Source organism: Stegodyphus dumicola, chromosome 12 (genome assembly GCF_044657685.1).
Source record: "Stegodyphus dumicola isolate Sdum_Otavi_A_Nest chromosome 12, ASM4465768v1".
Lineage (NCBI taxonomy): Eukaryota > Metazoa > Arthropoda > Arachnida > Araneae > Eresidae > Stegodyphus > Stegodyphus dumicola.
The window spans coordinates 115561492-115581332 of record NC_140779.1 but is presented as its reverse complement, the minus strand read 5'-3'; the positions used below and the strand labels follow the sequence as shown (position 1 = coordinate 115581332).

Sequence of the window (19841 nt, the reverse complement as noted above, 5' to 3'; positions counted from 1 at the left end):
AAGAATCATTTAAAGCTGTTTCTATATGCGTATATCTAAATGAAGGTCTGTTTTTATGAATATAATGCATTGAAATAAACGCAATGTTTATTTCATCATAAAAATTATCATAAAAATCATAAAAATTATCCAGAAATCTTTCAGATTTTATATTGCTCTCAAATGGGAGTTCCTTTATTTATTAAATACCATGTTCTTCGCAATTATACCATAATCAATTCAACAGCAGCATCACAAAATAATTTTAAAAAAGCATATCTTTAGAATTTCTGATACACAGTCCCGAGAGCTCAGATAAAAACGTCCCCCCCCTACATTGCTGCTATCGCTCGCTTTGAAATCGCTGAATTTGTTAATTAGAAATTTGTTAAAGTTTTACAAAAATCGATGTCTCTAGGTCACAGTGGGAAAAGCATACATACATTCATGCAGATTCTTCACTGTTTAATTTCTTTAAATATAATGCAGGGCTCTAACATTTGTTGGCAACAATTTAGAAAGAGAAACGCCATTTACAGTGAACCAAAGCAAAATGCCAAAACGAAATTAATAGCCATTATGGGCAAATTGCATCTTTAGGCTACAAATATAGCACATTTAGTTTTATAAATGTAATTAAAGTTTAATGTATCATATAAAATCCGAAAGCTTTCAGATTTTTTTAACATTTGCTTCGTGCTTACTGAATAGACGCAAATGTATTCTATACATTAACTGCATATTTTTCATGAATTAATTACTTCTTTCTAAATATAATAATATCTTCATATCGAATCCAAATTAATTATTGAGCAGCTATAAATATTACGGTACTAAATCAATTTATTTCGCAGAAACGTCGGCGATTTTCTCTTGTTACCAAGATTTAACTTTAGAAATATTAGAAACAGATGCGCACATTTATCGGAGGATATTCGGAGTTTTTTTTTTTTTTTTTTTTTTTTCATGTTGAAGTAATGATGGATGGTTTTTCTCTTTCCAGCTAATAATGTTACTTTAGAAATTTCAATCCCATCCATTTCACAAAACTTTCGAATTGTAGAATAAAATGTTTTACTTCGGAAAGAGCAAAAACATATTCTTCAATCCACAACTTCTTTACATGCGACATTTTGAAAGAAGAATAAATTTAAGATTAGCAGACGGTATTTCTCAGTTCAAATAGTAAACTGCTGCCGGAAAGTTTTATTCCAAAGCATAAGTATTTTTTTTAATTTATCGAAATCGCTCGAAAATGCCTAAATACTCTCTGCATTTTCCATTGTATTATTTGTTATGTTCTGTTTGTTTTAAATCAAGAGAAATGAATTAAAAATAATAAATTTTTACCTTTTAAACAATCAAATAAGCTATTTATGTGTTGAATTCTTCCGCAGTTGAAGACCTAATAAAATTATGGTAGAATAGAGATTAGACGAAGAGACTGTCAGTCATTTTCAACATCAAGCCAAAAATAAAACCAGTCTCTTCAGACAGTAAGCTTCAGTTACCGTGGTTTCTTGTTTACTGAGAGTATTTTACTCTTTCTGTTGAATAAAATTAATTTATAGTCCTATATATTTCTCCTTCCCTTTTAGGAATTAATATATGCTCGAACGTAAATACTCTTTACTACTTTTACTCCGATCTGTTTCTGTATTACATAAAACATTTTATCGTAACAACTTTTAGTTTCTCATTTTTGCGTATTTTACTTTTAGAGTTTGGCATAAAGAGCAACTATGCAGACAAGTTTGAACATATGTATTTTTTATATCAGAATCATGTCCGTTATTTCGTGAAATAATGAATTCTTAAGTAGCAGTTAGAAAGGTTTTACTGTAAGTTTTGATTGAGTTAATATCCATCTACTTCGAAGTAGCGTTCCAAACTCAAATTTGTTTAATTTTCAGACAGTGCACTTACAACGTTTTACGACTAAATTTTAAATCGATTTCGAGAAACTTGCCAAAGGATTTATTACTGTGACATCTCAACTTACGTTTCCTAAAATATCATGTGCTTGCGAACAGAATGTTCTACGCATTTAAGTGTTTACTTTGATCCAGTCAATATCTGATGTCATAGATTCGAAAGCAGAGCAAATAATAGCAATAGAGGTTTTTTTATAAAACGGAAAAGCAGCAGCAATAAAACTGAAGATAAGATTATTTGACTATGGCAAAATAACATGCGGCCTCTTTGCCTGAGGGAAAGGATGCTTGAAGGAAGATAGCCCTCATGTATTGAGTAGAGGACATTTTAAAAGGAACTGTTTTCTTTTCAAGAAACAGGTAGTGAAAAATAACGAAAGACCATCATGTACCCAGTGTTTGAAACCATTGTCATGGAAGGTGTTGAAAAAAAGAAAACCGATCTCGTTTTGTCCCTCACCAATTGACTGTAAAGAGAAAGAAAATATCGAATTTATGTATGTCATGATTTAATCCAAATGTGAGACATTTTAGAACAAATGTGACTGAAATTTGAATATGTTGTTTTGATAGTAATCTAGAGAAATAACCGCAGTTATCTACTTGTGTTTTAGAAGTTTCACTACAACTACATGAAGTGTGATTTCAGAAGTCTGGATTCAAAATCATGTTTGTGACCTTTTCTTAATAGCAAACTGATAATTCACAAAAGTATTTTTCTTAAGGGACCGAGGTATATTAACGTAATGGACAAATTTCTGAGGAGAATTTAACGGGCTAGACATGAAATCGTTCAATCGAATAATTGGTTTTCGCTATTCAGCTCTGCATCTTCATGCAATTCCCTTCTCATCAAGCAGTTTCTGGTAAACAAATTATGTCAGTCACAAGATTTGACACCTTTATTACATTCTGTTCCGCAAAATGAAACCTGACATCAAAGTTTATTATTTTAACAGTGCTGAAAAGATTCAAAAAACCGTCACTAGAGAGGTAAATTGAAAATTCCAAAGTATTACTTCTACGAGAAAATTTGGGAGTTAACTGAATGGATCCAAGATTGTATGCTGAAAGTAAATATAAAAGGTGTGCGAGAATAGGGTAAAACTTTTTAGACCCATTTGGTATGTATATCTGAAGTTTTATTTACCTATTTATTTATTTATTTATTAATATCAGAAAGATTCGTAGCTAAGTCTTTCGAATTTTGGGGTCATTGCATATCCTTACGTGACGTTATGTAATATGTTCAGAAGATTTGTGAACTAATATTCTTTCCATCTGACAACACTGACATGATATCGAAGGGTGATATTCGGGGTGATCTTTGTTTTTAGTAGAAGTATGGTTTTCCTATAATATAAATTTGTAGAGACATTAGGTATTTTTTGAAAACAGGAGAAATGAAAAATTTGCAACGCCTTCGCCGGGAATCGAACCGTGCACCTCTGGAATACGAGCCCAGCGTGCAGACCACCATACCACGAAGGCATGCCAAGAATACGGGAGAAATACCTTATAATTTTTTTTTAGCCCGAAAGGGTTATCGTTTTGCGATTTTGCGTTGATTCACTATAAATGTCGTTTCACTTTTCAAACTGTTGCCACCAAATGTTAAGAGTCCTGCATTGTATTTGAAGAAATTAAATAATGAAAAATTTGCATAAATGTATTTATATTTCTCACATTGTGATAAAACAACGGTACATACAGCCACCAAATTTTGAATGACTGCGAATATCGGCATGTGGAAGCCCAAATTTGAAACTTGGAATTTGTTTTATTATCGATTTCCTATTTTGCAAAACTTTAACGAATTTTTTAGTAACATTCTCAGGGATTTCAAAGCTAGCAATGGCAACGTTGTACATAAAAAACATTTTTATCTCCAGCGCTCAAGACTGTATTGAAAATTCTAAAGATATGCTCAATTTAAAATTATTTTGCGATACTGCTCTTGAACTGAATTTTATGGTTTAGGTGGGAAGAACGTGATATTTAATAATTAAAGGTAACAGACAAAATGTTAATAAAACGCCCCTTTGAACGTAATTTAAAATCTGAAAACTTTCAGATTTTCTTTTTTTTTTCACCATTATTATTAGTGTTTTTTCCAATGACGTACTTTAGCCATTTATAGACTTTGGCCACTACTAAGGTCGGTCAGTTTATTATGGAAACCATCTCCTCTGAAGGGACGAACAAATTACATCCGTGTCTTCTTCATGATTCAATATTCGAACGCGGGCCCTTCGGTACAACAGTCGGAATCATTAACCACTTTCCAATTTGGGTGACCGTATAACATAAATGGCTGTTTTATAAAATATTTTATTATGCGTAGTAGAGATGGCGAGAACGAAACACGTTTCATGAAACTCGAGAGGAAAGGAGCCAGAATTCATTGGTTCTTGAAGCTCATTACGCAGCGCTCAAAAGTACTCAAAATTAATTAATTAATGCTTAATTATTTTAATTATTCCCAAGAAGATTTGAAAGGCGTAACTGACAATGTGAGAGTAGAACTGCCTTCATCTGTGCTATTGTACTGTGTGTAGCATAATCAACAACTACTTATTAGAAATAATGCTGAAGAGTTATATTTAAGAAAAATATGTAATTGTTCACACAAGTTTAATATGATCTGAGAAATACAGAATGGGAAAACTCTGGCCTTAAAGGTGGACACAAGCTGATTGAAACTCCGTACAAAATGCAGTGGCAAGATGGCTCACTTTCCCTCTCTCTCTAACTCTTAGCAAAAAGCCACAATATTTGGGCGTTAGCAAGTGAAATTTGCATAAACAAGTTAACGCATTTAATTCTGGTCGGAAGTGAAAAATAAGAAAAGATGGTAAAGTTTTAAAATAAAATAAACGCGAGTAAAACTTAATATCCTTACAGTATTTGTATTTTTCGAGCTTTGGAAAGAAGGGAGGGGATAAAATTCTAGCAACAATGAAAGGGGTGCATTAGGCGAAATAGCTTCAGAACCACTGTTATAGAGGTACTAGAATTTTCGACATCAGGAAACCGAAGAACCCAGCAATACCCTCGGCGGAATTCGAACTCCATCCCGATAAAACTCTTCAGGCAGCTTCCAGTTATACTGCAAAGGCAGGCAGAAATGAGAGAAAAAACCTTATATAATCCGCCTTGTAGAGTGATTAGGTTATATCAATGCATGGAACATGAAAAATGTGCTTTGCCGGGATTCGAAGTCCGGATCTCCGGATTATGTGTCAAGCTTCCAATTACACCACGAAGGCAAGCGGAAAGGAGAGAGGAAAAAACCTTATAGATTTCCCCCCTTTAAGAGTGAGTATGCTATATCAATGCAGGAAACATGAAGGATATACAATGGCTTTTCCGGAAGTGGAATTCCGGATCTCCCGATTAAATACTAGGGGGGGTGGTATCCAGTTACACCACAAGGCAGATGGAAAGGAGGGAGAAAATACCTTATAATTTAGCAGAAATAAACCTGCAACAGAAGATCAAAATGTAGAAACTTAAGTTGGGAAAAGTATATTAGTAGCGAAAAGGGTTATTTCCCAAACGTGGCCATATTAAGATACCTCATAAATAGCAAATTAGGTTTCTACGTACTTCATCTACGAGCTTCCCAGACAGATCATGTACATTATAATATTCTAAAATGTTCATTATGCCATTAATACTCGCCATCTTGTAAATTTTGTCATTGCACAAAACATAAGTTGTTTCATTTTTCTTCCAGGGGGCAGGGAAATAAACGTTTGCAGAATATATAATATCGAAGTCGGTCACATTTTCTATCGGTGTAGTAGAATAGCTAATAGAATCGCTATTGTTATAAAATTCTCTAAATATTTAAATTCTATCAGTGACGCTTATAATGATCTCATTCAAAAAAATAACATTTCTACTAAATCTTAATTTAATAATTGTATGCTGTATTTCAGTTAGACTTAATAAAGAACATATCTATATAGGTAATATGTAATTTTTCAAAAGTTAATTGGATGCAAGATGCACAAAAATGAATGTCATTCTCTTTGTAAACATTTGAGATTTAAAAAATATATATATTCTTTTTAGCCCAAAGGCGCAATTTTCCCAGAAGGACTATTAATTTTGTTTTGGCATTTTACGTTGGTTCACTATAAACGGCGTTTCGCTTTTCAGATTGCTGCCACCAAATATTAGAGCCCTGCATTATATTTAAAGAAATTAAATAATGAAGTATCTGCATGAATCTATGTATGTTCCTCGTACTGTGGAAAAAGAACTATACCTTGAGACATCAAATTTTGAATAATGTAGTCCTCCACTCGAATATGGGCATCTGGGAGCCCAAATTTAGATTTTGTTTTGTTATCTATTTCATATTTTGTAAAATTTTAACCAGTTTATGATTAAAAAACTTAACAATTTCAAAGCGAGCAATGCCAACACTGTAAGGGGAGGGGGGGAACAGTTTTTATCTTCAGGGAGCGAGACTGTCTATCAAAAATTCCAAAGGTATTCTCTTTTTAAATTATTTTGTGATATTGCTGATAGAGTTGAATTTATGATTTAAGTGCGAAGAACATGATATTCAATAAATAAAGGTAACACACAAAATGTTCAAACGCCCCTCTGCATGTAATATAAAATATGAAAGCTTTCAGATTATTTTTTTAATTCATTAAGAAATAGCAAATTGTATTGCAACAGAAATGCTACAGGTAGTGGTTCTAAATTTATTTTAGCTAGTGCACCTCCTTTCATCATCTCTAGAAGATCATTACTTTTTCTTTTCAAAACTCAAAAAATACATATATAGGTTTAAGAACATGTTGCCAAATACCAAAACTTGAATAAAAGTAGTTTTTTATATACATAAACTAAAATTAAATAGCTAATAAATATTAAGTACTTTTCTGTTATCGGGACCGGATTCAGAAATGTATGTATGTATGCATGTGTGTATGCTTTCATCTATGCGTGTATATAGATAAGAACGTGTGTATGTATGTATGTGCGTATGTTACGAGTGTATATATACACACATATATACGCACATATATACCTACGTAGATTTCTGAATCCGGTCCCCATAAAAGAAGAGTATCAAATATTAAAAGGATGATGTATTCCCCGTTTGGATATTTCCCCAGGGAAATTCCCCCGGTTGAGAACCTCCTTATTAAACTATATTTGAAATACTAAATAAACAAGCTAATAATGATTACTATTTGTAATATATTCAATGTCAAGAAATGGTGATCATGGCTTTTGTGATATGACAAATACCAATCCTATTTTATAATAGTATTGTATAATAAACAAAAATAAATTTCATTATATTCTACAATACACTCTAAATAAGGAGACCATTTTTAACAAAAGATTAAGTCGTTTCAGCAGTTTGTAAAAAATAAATTAATATTACTAAAGCAAGGAAAAAAAATGCCATCAAGAATGATTTAAATTTCATAGTAACATTAAATGTTAAATGTTAACAAATGAAGAGGGAAAAAGTGCTGACTCGTAGTCTTTACTGAGCGTTGCCAAAACTGATGATAAATCAAAATACTTTCGAAGGAAAAGGAGATGAAAAATTAACTGTTTTATCTATTGCAGAGAAATGTTTTGTTTGCTGGTCTTCCAATTCTCCCGTTCTTTTTTTCTCCCCATCTTCAGCTAATCGAGAGTTTTCAACGTTAATTGTAGCATTTGTTATAACTACTGTTGCTGTTTTAAAAACCTTCTGGAATGAATAACTGCGAAAAATGATAAAATCTGGAATTTGAAAAATTCATCTAATACTCAAAGTACTGGTATTAACCAAAATCTTGTTATTTCTAGATAATAATTCCGACAAATTACTCTTCTGTACGAAGATACGTAATCCATATGGCGATAGATAATCTTTTAATTAGTTAATGGTTGTTATGAAATATCAGTTCCCGCCGTTAGGTGGCGCTCGGAGCGTCCTGTCTAGGGCGTTATTCGATAACTTAATTTCTACATGAAGAACGAAGGTGTTAAGCCTAACAATACAGAAGGCCCCTCTCGATATTTTATTCTTTTTGTTATGATAAATTTAAATTACTTACACAAAATATTGATTTTATTACTTACAGAGGTTTTACCGTGTTTGTTTTACATATTTTTCTGTCTTTAATATTAACAATATACATCCTACATCAAGAAAAGTAGTGAAATATCAGAGACCAAATGTTTGCTTAGAAGACTGGATATATTTACTTACGGTTCGGGGTATGTCAATGGAATTGGTGCAGTATTAGTGGTTTACTCGTTTGGTACAGAATAGACCTAAACCTTACCGGTTTTTTAAGCCGAATTCGCTGCTATCACATTTGCTGTTAAATGGACTGATGAAAACTTGATTGTAAAAATATATATTAATATATATATTACTGTAAAGGCCCGAAGTCTGGTAACTCTTTGGTTTTACCGGTAAAACTTTTACCAAAGTGGCTTGGTAAAAGTCCGAAGTATGCTTCAACATGATTCGATTTCAGACTTTTACCGAGCCGGATTTAAACCGACTCTGAATAAACCTGAGCTCGCAAATTCCGTCGCGACACTTTTCTGTTCCTGCTCCTTCTTATTTGCGCCATTTACATATTAGCTTCGAGCGAGTTCAAACAAATGTAAGCGGCTACGATCTAAAATAGAATCAGTGTGTTCCATTTCAACATATTTTGCGTTTTTTTTTTTTTTATTTATTTTACTGAAAGGAAATGAGTGGTGTTACGTGAAAAAGATTTTACAACATTTTGTCTTAATCTGTAAAAAATAAACACGATAACAGCTTTCATTTAACAAATGAGAAATACACTTTGATATCTCAAATAAACTTTCAAATTAAAAAAAAAATTCCCTGAATAAACATCTTTGGGCCAACGAGTTAAATTGGAAGAAAAAAAAATGGTTAAATTCGATCTTCGCTCTTTTCGGAGAACAAAATTGAACAGAAACTTTCCGTATCAACGACCGCAAACTTTTGGGTGACTGAAAGTTTTTAGAACCCTGTGAGTGATACTTTCTTTTTTGAAACGTATAGAAGTTCGATTAGAAAACTATAATGAAAAATTAGTACTTAGATCTTTAGATCTTTGTCTCATATCAAAATATATGGTGTTGGCAAGAAAGTAGCTTCGGTTTTTCAGTGAAATAAAACTCAATTTTTTTCACACATAAAAAAATAACTTTATTCAATCAAATATCTTCCTTTTTATTCGAATGATCTTTTGGCATCTTTCTGCTGACTTCATGATTCCGCCCTCGCAGAACTTCTGTTATTTATAAGCAAAAGACTCAACGAAATGCAATTTGAGGTCATCTTATTACTGGAATTTTAACCATTTCAGAAGCTTTGTAAACTCATAGAGATAAATGATAATCCGATGATGCAAGCCTCAAAGCTATACGGGGAATGCGATATCACTTCATAATCAAGCTCCAATAATTTCGTACATATTGGTAAACATGCGCCAGACCACGCGCTGTCGTGATAAAATATGATTTCTTTACTATTTGCTAATTCTGGCCTTTTCTCTTTGATTAATTCCTCCAATTTCATAACGTTATAAGGTATTCCTCCCACCTTCTTAGCATGCCTTCGTGGTGTAGTGGTTTACACGCTGGGCGCGTATACTGTAGAGACATTAGGTTATTTCTAAGTAGGAGAGATGAAAAATGAGCAACGCCTTCGACGGGAATCGAACCACGGATCTCTGGAATACGCGCCCCAGCGTGCAAACCACTACACCACGAAGGCACACTAAGAAGGCGGGAGAAATACCTTATATAACCCCCCTTTAAAGGGCGAGTAGGGTTTCGTTGTTGTGTTAAGTGATTTTTTTTTTTTTTTTTTTTTTTTTTTTTTTCCATTTCACGAGGGACCCAAATATCAAGCTTCTTAACGAGTCCAAGACATTTGTAATTTTCAATGGCTGCATTTGATACTTTTTAAATCTTTTTGCAATCTGTCGCACAGTTATATGACGACTCGATACAATTACGGCTTGAATTGTGTCATCATCAACTTCAGAAGGTTGGTTAGAACGTTCGTCAACTTCAAGTGAAAAACATCCGGAACGAAATTTTGCAAACCAATTTTGATACATGCGTTTTGTTAGGTATTCAACGCCATAAACCTCACAAATCTCCTTGCAAGCCTCAGCCGCTTTCTTGCCTTTATGAAAATAAAAGAGGAAAATATGTCGGAAATGTTTATTTTCGCATCCCATGTTAAAATTGACCCCAAGCTAACAGTTGTAAACGAAAGTAAGCTGAATTTATTACTATCGCAACCTAAAAGTATCAGCTGCTAAATCTCAATAGAAAAAAAAAATATAAGATTGACAGGAAAAAAAAAAAAAAAAAAGAACATGACACTATCTATTCATGCAGCAAAAAAAAAAAAAAAAAAAAAAAATTACTTTCTTGCCAACTGAATAGAAAGGACCTTCAGAAAGGAAGTGTACTACCGAATTTCCAACTCCCCCCCTCAAAGACGCCGAACTTTTAAACAATGCAAATGAGGAATAAAACTGGCTTTACTCTGCACAAAATTTAAAGTACTCGCGTTTAGTCATGATAATGAGATACGCTTTCCTTGTTTAGTCATGATAATGAGATACGCTTCCTTATTGCACATTTGCATGCAATTTTTGTTTAAAATTTACCATGTTTTGTTAGTGGAGTGTCGTAACTTAACGTTTCAAATAATCGTTAAGGAAATGCTTCTTAATACTCCATATATTTTCTGTCTTCGATTACAATGATGTTAGAGTACAAATAGTTTGCCACAGTGTTCTCTAACTCAAATTATACATAGGGCGCATACACTATCTGAAAACAGCCGACGGGACAAATTTTATTAACAAAATAAAAAAATATTTTAAATAAATTGTTAATTTCGCTGACTTAGTGTTTTTCGAAACATGTATAACAATAAGAATAACATCGCAAAGGGCAAAAATTTACAGTTATTTTCTATTTTCTAGTTGAGATATCAAGTTTTGTACAGAAAGTCATTTTTGTTGATTAGACATTGTAGTTCAAATATATTCACAACCAAATATTACATTTTCGACCTGATGTTTATTTGAAATTATTTTAATATGCTTTATCAATCGTTACATAATTTACTTTAATTTAAATTGGAAAAAGTTATGAAAATTTTCTTAACTTTTCAGAGAAAATTTGACATGTAGAACAAAATTTCAGAATGGATGACATAATCACTTTCTCTTATTTATTAAATTTTTCTTCGACGCCTGAATAAAAATACGTATATTTGCATGTAAATAATTATAAACTTCTTTTATTTCTTACTACAGCTTTGACATTTGATGGCGTTTCAAAATTTATCCTGTATCATCCTCATCTGCCAATCAATTTTTATTATTAATTTTCAAATGCGGAAAAAAAACACTTTTCACGTATAAATGTATTCCCAAACAAACAGATTATTTTTCTGCAAAAATTCGTAACTGATTTAATAAAATCTGTGTCTTCAAATATTTGAATAAAATTTACATCATGTTGTAGTTTAGTTAATTTTATTTAAGGATTTTTGGATGAATTATCCGCGTTATAAAGTATTTTCTCTCTTCTTCAAGCAGGCCTTTCTAGTGTAATGATTAGCACTCTCGGCGCGTATCGAGAGGTCCAGGTTCGAGTCCCAACGCTGATTCTACAACGTTCGTTTTATATGTTAATGAAAATATTGTAAACTCGGACTTCAAATATTTAAAATCTTAAAATCAATGTAACACTATATTTCAAACAAATTGAGAATTGAAGTGCTTCTTATGCCGCCTGTTTGAGGCCACTGGTCTACCAGATGAACCCATTGGAATGAACTTATAAGGTATTTCTCTTCTTAGCATGCCTTCGTGGTAGAGTGGTCAGCACACTCGGCGCATATTCGAGAGTTTCGTGGTTCCCCGGGGAGGGAAATGCTCATTTTTCACATCTCTTCAAAAAAATCCTAATGACAGAGGGGCCTGAACTAAAACAGGTGGCGGATGATGATTCTCCACCACCAGGATTTGGGTCCCCTAGTCCCCAGTCGCCCTTTAAAAGAGAGAGCATATGAGGTATTTCTCTAGCCTTCTTACCATGCCTTCGTGGTGGAGTGGTCAGCACACTCGGTGCGTATTCCAGAGGTCCTTGGTTCGAGTCCCGGCAAGAGCATTGCTCATTTTTTGTGTCTCCTGCTTCGAAATAACCCAATGTCTCTACAAACTGAGTTGATTAAGCCTCTATTCTAAGGACTTGACGTTCAGAGCAATGAACTGATTAAATAATATCTTTGCTTGAATTATTTTTTTTCAAGTGTTCATATGGAACGAAACCATTCAGTTCTAATTTTTCAATGCTGCAAAGCTCTGCAATCGACACTTTACCTTTCTTTTTAACAGAACGCGAGATATTCCGTAAAAAATGCCAGTAGTTCTCCTTCTCAAAGAACACAAAGCTATAGATGAGTGTTCAAGCTGATTTATAAGAGTTTTGAAAGCATTTTATAACAGCAATTTCAATGCTCGTTGATGTCATTTCTTATCTTCCTTAGTGCTCTAGTAGGAAGCATCTTGAAATCTCTGGCACCTTAATTGTGTTCAAATAGGTTTATGCCCGGAGCGTGGACAAGCAAATTCATTCTTTGAAACTTTCATTTTAAGAGAAATCCATCGCCAACAGCTCTTCTAATGATTTCTCTTGTGGATCAGAGATCTTGATTCTATACATTTGACCATCTAAGGAACTGTATTGAAAGATATGAAGATTTGTTTTGTCATTTCACATAATTCAGTTCTAAATCTTATTTCCTTCCCATATAAATCTATAGTTTCTTTGAATGCTGTTGAAAATATGTTTTGTCTTTGGGTCTCTGGCACATACCTAGCATTCCTCTCCAAGTAACATCTAGATAAACTCGGAAGAGAACTTCACTTCATCCCACTGGACCTAGGACCGACTATATTCTATTAAAAACGTATGGCTTTGCGGTTGATTTGAGAGGAGAATAAAAAACTTATTTTCGTTTTCTCTTGTAAGTTTCGCAGTCAAGTCACAGGTGAAAGATGCTATACTTCTGCGCTGTAACTCTAACCAATGTTGCCAGATCAAGCAATTTTTCGAAAATTTGCTACTTTTGACAAACCTGTTCTACTAAAATTTGCATCTCTGCGATTTTGAGCATTTACTGTTCCTCCATCATTTCCATGTGCTACGATTCAAATTATGCCTAATTTTTTTTTTTTTTTTTTTTTTTTTTTTTTTTTTTAATTTTGTGAGAAATTTAGCTTGGCGAACTTTTTCAGTTTGCGCCAAGAATAATTCACTTGGCGAAATTCTAAATTAATAGTAACCTATTTTCCTTCGCTTTTTTTTTTTTTTTTTTTTTTTTTTTTTTTTTTTTTTTATTGTGCATGAGCGGAAAAAACGTGCATCGTTCGTTCTTTCCAACAATTTTAACACCGTGCCTAAATCATATTTGGAGTTATCATCGCTTAAGCAAATATGTCAAATTTCAAAACGCGCCAATATATAAATTCACGTATATTGTGGGAAATTTTGAATAAATAGTTCTAATTTTTTGCAGGTATGCCTAGAAATACTTCTACTTTATGATGATAAAAAGTTTAAGGTTATAATTAAAAGATGTTATCGAAAAATTTATAAGAATTATTAAAAAATACAAATTTAATAAATAAATCAGGAAATATCTGTGAATTTTATTTGAATTGAACCTAAATTTTGAGCTGTGAAAGAAGAAATCAAGTAAGTTTAGCAAAAAGCGAGATATTAATAAATGTATACCAAATTCAATTAACATTGAGGAGCTGAAATTTCGAGACTATTTAAAAAGTACTCTGCGAATTTTACAAAACTTGGCACTTTGTCACAATTTAAGTCGTAGAATCATAATGTGGAAACAATTTGATATGTCATTTCAGAAAATATATCAAAGTACTTATGTTAAACCAATATTATATACAAATCTAATATATATTCTAAACCGCGCTTTTGAAACATGAAAAACGCAAGTTAAATTTCGTCAATCGACCCAGAAGAACGGGAGATATAGAACTGTCCCATTTTTTTGTGTGCAGATACATGTATAAAATAATTATTCTTTCGTGGAATCGTTTCACGAGAGGAATTTTATAAATAAGCGTAAAAAATGTAACAATGCTAAACTAAAGCAAACCACGAACATGCGCTAAGTGAGTTTAAAATAATCTAAGATAAAACAGTCTTTTCATATATTCATTAATATAATAATTTTACGCCTTTTTATTTGTATAAATATTTGTTTTCCAAGGAATAATTATTGCAATATTCTTTTACACAGATAAGAATATACATGTAAACGAATTTCTATTATCCCTAATTCTGTTTAACATGGAAAGTCTCTTTTAAAGATCCTAATTCTAATTTTAAAGATTCTAATTTCATCTCTAATTTTAAGTCTGTTTTAAAAAGTTCTCTTTTTAAGAGATCTTATGCTTAAAGATATCTTATGCTTTTATCTTATGCTTAAAGATAATTTTCATGCATTTAATACCTCTTGCGACAATATATTTAGGATAACATAAACCATCTACTTAAACATAAAATTGTGTCTTTTGTCAGTTTTATCAGCAAATAGAATGAATCTTTAAAAAGGATTGCCAGGAAAGAAATACGAGAGAAATAATTGCGTACCCAAACACAAAAATGGGAATTTTTCTTCTTGGTTGCATTTGCGTTCCAGAATAATATTTGTCTTGGCTTTTCTAACGTTAGTAACATCACAGAGGTATAAAAAGAAGACACAAGTCTATAAAAATAAAGTTGTGCTTCCCATAAATCTAAGCTTAATGATCTCCTGAATTGTAAATTAACTCTATATGATGAATGGCGAACGTCGCTTTGTTCTGCGTTTTGCGCAAATTGACAGTTGTACTTTAAGTGTAGGATAACATGAAAGTTGTTTTTTGTCCTCTGTTATTTCTATTCTTCATATACGAAAGCTTTAGTAGAGAAATTTTATTTCTTCCGATGTGCTATTTTGGGGTTATTTTATTAATTATGGTAAATCATTTGAAGGTTACCTGCCTAAAGGAAGGGATATCTTCGTGGTGGAAGACTTTATAAAAGAAACTGGTTCGTATACACGTTACACATGGAAAAGCCAAGAAAATACTTAAGCATCCAGCCCGTTTGCCGAGATTCGCACCTTGGACCGAACTACCTGTGTTCAGCGGCTTTACCGCTCGATCACTGGTGGGGCAGTAATATTGGAATGTCACTTGCAGGTAATCATGTAGGAGAACATAAATAAACAGACTTTCTCTCTAACGATTATTTGAAATTCTTCTAATTTGTGAACGGACAAAACGAACTAGACATCTCTGATTACATAGGGCAGTCCAGGTTATTGCAGTGTCCCGCTTCGGTTTCGGTTCCATATATATCCTCCATACAGACATGAAGATGTTCATTGCGATGTCAGAAATGCATTAAATGATTAAATAATCCTGCTTTCAAGATGTACGCTTTGGAAACTTTTCAGGTGCACAAAAAGATGCGCTTATGAAAGCATTTCTGGATCTTTAGATCAGATAAGTAAGTAACGTACTTGGAAAATGGTGCATAAAAATACAGAATGTCAAAAATATTAAATGGATTATCTCTCAATACCTTGTGAAATGTAAATGCATGAACAAAAGCTAAATTCCCAAGAAAAATCTTTTGTTCAAGAATAGTTTCTTGCTAACAGATTATATATTAAATGTAATATTGTATTTAAAATCATAAAAAAATTGATGCGGGCATCATATGACTTCCTAGTACGGCCTTTTAAATTGTGCGCTCTTTTTGCTGCACTTCGTTTAAACTTATTTCCTCGAATTCTTCTAACTTAATAAACCGATTCTTCAAGGCAAGTTGGAAATGACAACCAAAACTACAAACTTTGATATTAAGTATCCAGGTCAACCTTTATCGTACGGAAGTCAAACGACTTATAGTTTTATTTTTTCATAATGAGTATAAAACTTTAACAATATAAATATAATAACCAGGAGTTCGCATTTAAAGTTAGATTTCGTTATTTGTCGATTTTTTTTTTTTTTTTTTTTTTTTTTTTTTTTTTTTTTTAACATTTGGTACCGCCGATTGCAATGAAAGAAGGGTGTGGTGTACAACTAGATGTTACTAGTTCCACGTATAAAATTTAAGCGGGTAATTCTGCAGCTAATCGTTTTTGATTTATATGTGATACATACTTAACCGTTTGACTGCTACGCGGCGCAAAAGCACTGCGTTCATTTGTCTCGAAAACCGCGACGCAGTTAGTTATTTTAGAATGCACTCGTGTTACAAAGTACGCGTGAGGTCAGACTACGTTCACACCTGCGAGGAGCAACAAAGACACACTGAAACTCGCACTCGCAGAGAATGCACTCGTGTTACAAAGTACGCGTGAGGTCAGACTACGTTCACACCTGCGAGAAGCAACAAAGACACACTGAAACTCGCAGCGCAAGAGCGCTGCGTCGCGGTTTTCGAGACAAATGAACGCAGCGCTTTTGCGCCGTGTTGCAGTCAAACGGATAAATATATAATTATTCACGTGCATACGTCACTGAAAATATCCAACCTTAAGAAAGAGCACTCGAAGCATCTTGGAGATTTCCTAGTTTCTCTCGCATGTAAAGGCGAACCAGCTTTCCTCGAAAAGTTCATCACGAAAGCATTCCATCTAAGGTAAACAGCTCTCATCTGCTTTACTATCATTTCACCTATAAAGTAATTTCTTCTCCCCTTCCAGCATGCCTTCGTGGTGTAACGGTAGCACACTCGGCGCGTATACGAAAGGTCCAGAGTTCGAGTCCCGGCGAGGGCATAGCTCATTTTTCACGTCTCCTGCTTCATAAAATAACCTAATGACTCTACAAATAAATGAGTCAATTCATTGACTAAGCATTGATCTATTTAGGAAATGATAGGATACCTGAATCCTCAAATCTTGTAAATCTCGAAAACATTTTTGGAATTCAAATCGTTTTCTAACAAAAATCTTTCTAATTCTATCCTCGAAACCATTAAACTGTGAAAGATCAGTATTATTGACGTCCAATAATAGCATTTATTAAAAAAAGTGTTTTAGTCCTATTAGGGCCATTTTAAAATTACTTTTCTGAGCATCATAGCGTTTCAGTATGACATCTAGCGAATCTTCCAGAATTTGCAAGTGTTACATAGATAACCTGCTATTATTAGGCCTTCGTTGTTTCCGGCAGTGCATTTTACGATATTTGATGTCTTCGTCATATATCTGTCCAATTGTCTACCAGCTGGTTGAATTTTGAATTGTCATTCAAGTATTTTACATAACCTTAACTGTCGCTCAGGTATTTGTGTCAAGTCGTACTGATGTTCAAAAGTTTAAATTATATACTTACCTGACTCAAGATTCAAGAATTTAAATTACGCATTTTTCTCATTGCATTTTATTTCTATCATTTAAAAAAATATAGCTGTGATTCTGAGTTCTATAGCTTTTCATTAAAAACTTGTTTTCTAAATATGCTTTTTTATTAATGGATGCTTCGCAGGTTGTAGTTTCCCCTCTGTATTCTAAAAATAATTATCTCTCATTGCACTGTCCCATTTCGAGATTAATCCATGTCACATGACTCTTACGTAATTCTGATGATATAAATGGAACTAAAACTCGCACATCCAATAGTGATTTTACAGAAGAATTAATTATCTAATGAAAACTCACTGAAAATCAAAACTAACTCAGTCTGGATTAAAATTTCATCCTGAACGTAACTCACTCGCTTTCCACACTTCAGCCATGTTTGCTGCTTACTTCTTCCTTCAAAAGTTATCAAAATGTAAACTTCGTGAAATAGTCAACAAATAATGTGTCAAATTGTTTGTGGTCGCAGCGTGGTTACTGAAATAAAGATTTTATTTGCCTCGGCTGCCAGTTTCCCGTTCATTGTGAATCGGCATTTCAGCATTCTGCGACATCAAATTTCTCGCTGTTCATTACAGATTCAGCTGTCTACATTCTACACCATGAATATTGCAAAGTCCTTTATTATTACATACACACACACATATATATATATATACCTAAATAGTTTTCATGGAACATTACTTCGAAAATTCATTTAAGGTAATTATTAATTAATTAATTTAATTTCCGTCAGCTTCCAAAGTCATTTTAATTACGAAACATTATTTCAATATGAATGCTGTTATGAACATAGTAGCAGTTGGAGAAGGATACTATTGCAAAAGTGGTCAAACCTGTTTAGTGACAAAAAATGCTTGTATTTAAATCAAAATCTTCAAATCGAAAGTTTTCAAGATTTGTACTCTCGTTTTGTTCACAGGAATACAGAAAATCAGGAAACAATATTACAACATTCAGCTGACAGTAATTTTTGCAGGAAAAAATTTATTGCTGAAGATAGGAGAAACTTCGTTTTGCCTTTTGAAGTGCATTGAGCCTTTTCTATTCTACTTAACTCGAAACACCCAATTTTGTGGATAGTTAATTAATTTAATTTCAAATTATTCTAAATATAGATACTATTCTTTTAAATTCTTATATACACTTACGTAACTTAGAAAGTAGTCTCTCCTTCCTTTCTGCATGCCTTCGTCATGTAACACACTCGGCGAGTATTCGAAAGATCCAGATTCGAGTCCCGCGGAGGGCATTGCAAGTTTTTCGTGTCTCCTGCTTCAAAAATACCTAACGACTCTACAAACTTAATCACTTTTAAACTTAATTGCATGTATTTTGTACTTAGTTTTACCTCTAAACTATGCTATTTAAGACATTTAATTAACTTTCTTATAAGCTATTTTCAAGATTCTTAGCTCATTAATGTGTGACAAGTTCACGCACAGAGCTTTTCGTCCTCTCTTTCCTAAAACAAGTAGAAAAATGCAGAGTCATCTTTTATGTTAGACCGATTCATATTCGAATTAAGATGAAAAATATGCTAAATATGCATCATTTTCAGAAGCAAAATACTGTTGCGCAATCGATAGAATCCCGGAGAAGACATGAATGTCTATAAGCGTTATTGTGTCAGTGGGGTATCAGTGGTCGTTATTTTATTATCATTTCAAAATACACGGCTAGTCGAAAGCTCTGTCGATTGACTTGGTAGTAAGGCTAGAGACCATTGGACCGATCCCCAGGGTGTTCACCTTCAAAACTGGGGCACAACTGTTCAGTTACTACACATAGATTATCCCTGTACGACCCCTAGCGGTGAAATTCTGGTGTCCGCCCATTTCTACTTGTATTTACGTACCTGTCTCGGCGCACCCGCTTTAGTACAGTGTCCATATTTTAAAGGACTTACATTGAAGTACTCCAAGTAATTATATTTGCTTCTTGACCGTATAATCAGTAACGATACCAATACTAAGTTATTTCAGTACCTAAAAGAAATGGATCTTTATTATTTAATTTGATTTAGTTTTATAATAATTTCTTGGTATTTTAATTCATTTTATGTTTTGTGATTTCATATTCTTTTTGCATTTGAAATCTTCAGCTGAATTATAAGAACTTAAACATATCAGCATCCATCATAATATTATCAGCCCAAAGGGGCGTTAGCAATGAAGGGCTATTAGTCTCCTAACGGCATTTTTCGTTGAATCACTATAAACGGGTGTGTCACTTTCCAAATTGTTGCCACCAAATATTATCACCTTGTATTATATTTAAAGAAATTAAGTGATGAAGAATCTGTATGAATGTATTTATGTTTCTCCCATTGTGAAAATACAACGATACCTAAATCCATCAAATTTTGAATAAAGTATTCCTCCATCCGAATATGGGCACCAGGAAGACCGAATTTTGAATTTATTTTATTACCTATTTCA

General features: G+C 33.1%; 1 protein-coding gene across 13 annotated transcripts in view; it reads left to right on the top strand.

Annotated features, from left to right (window-relative positions):
• Nucleotides 1-19841, top strand: part of LOC118181291 (FMRFamide receptor-like) — a 647035-nt gene that overhangs the window by 514940 nt on the left and 112254 nt on the right. For 2 of the 13 annotated variants that reach the window (XM_085806844.1, XM_085806845.1), the window contains exon 1: nt 2311-3037. The exons of the other annotated variants lie outside the window; for them this stretch is intronic. The gene's annotated coding sequence lies outside the window, so the exon portion shown is untranslated. Of the gene's footprint in view, nt 1-2310; nt 3038-19841 lie in introns of those variants that run through there. 13 annotated transcript variants of the gene reach the window in all.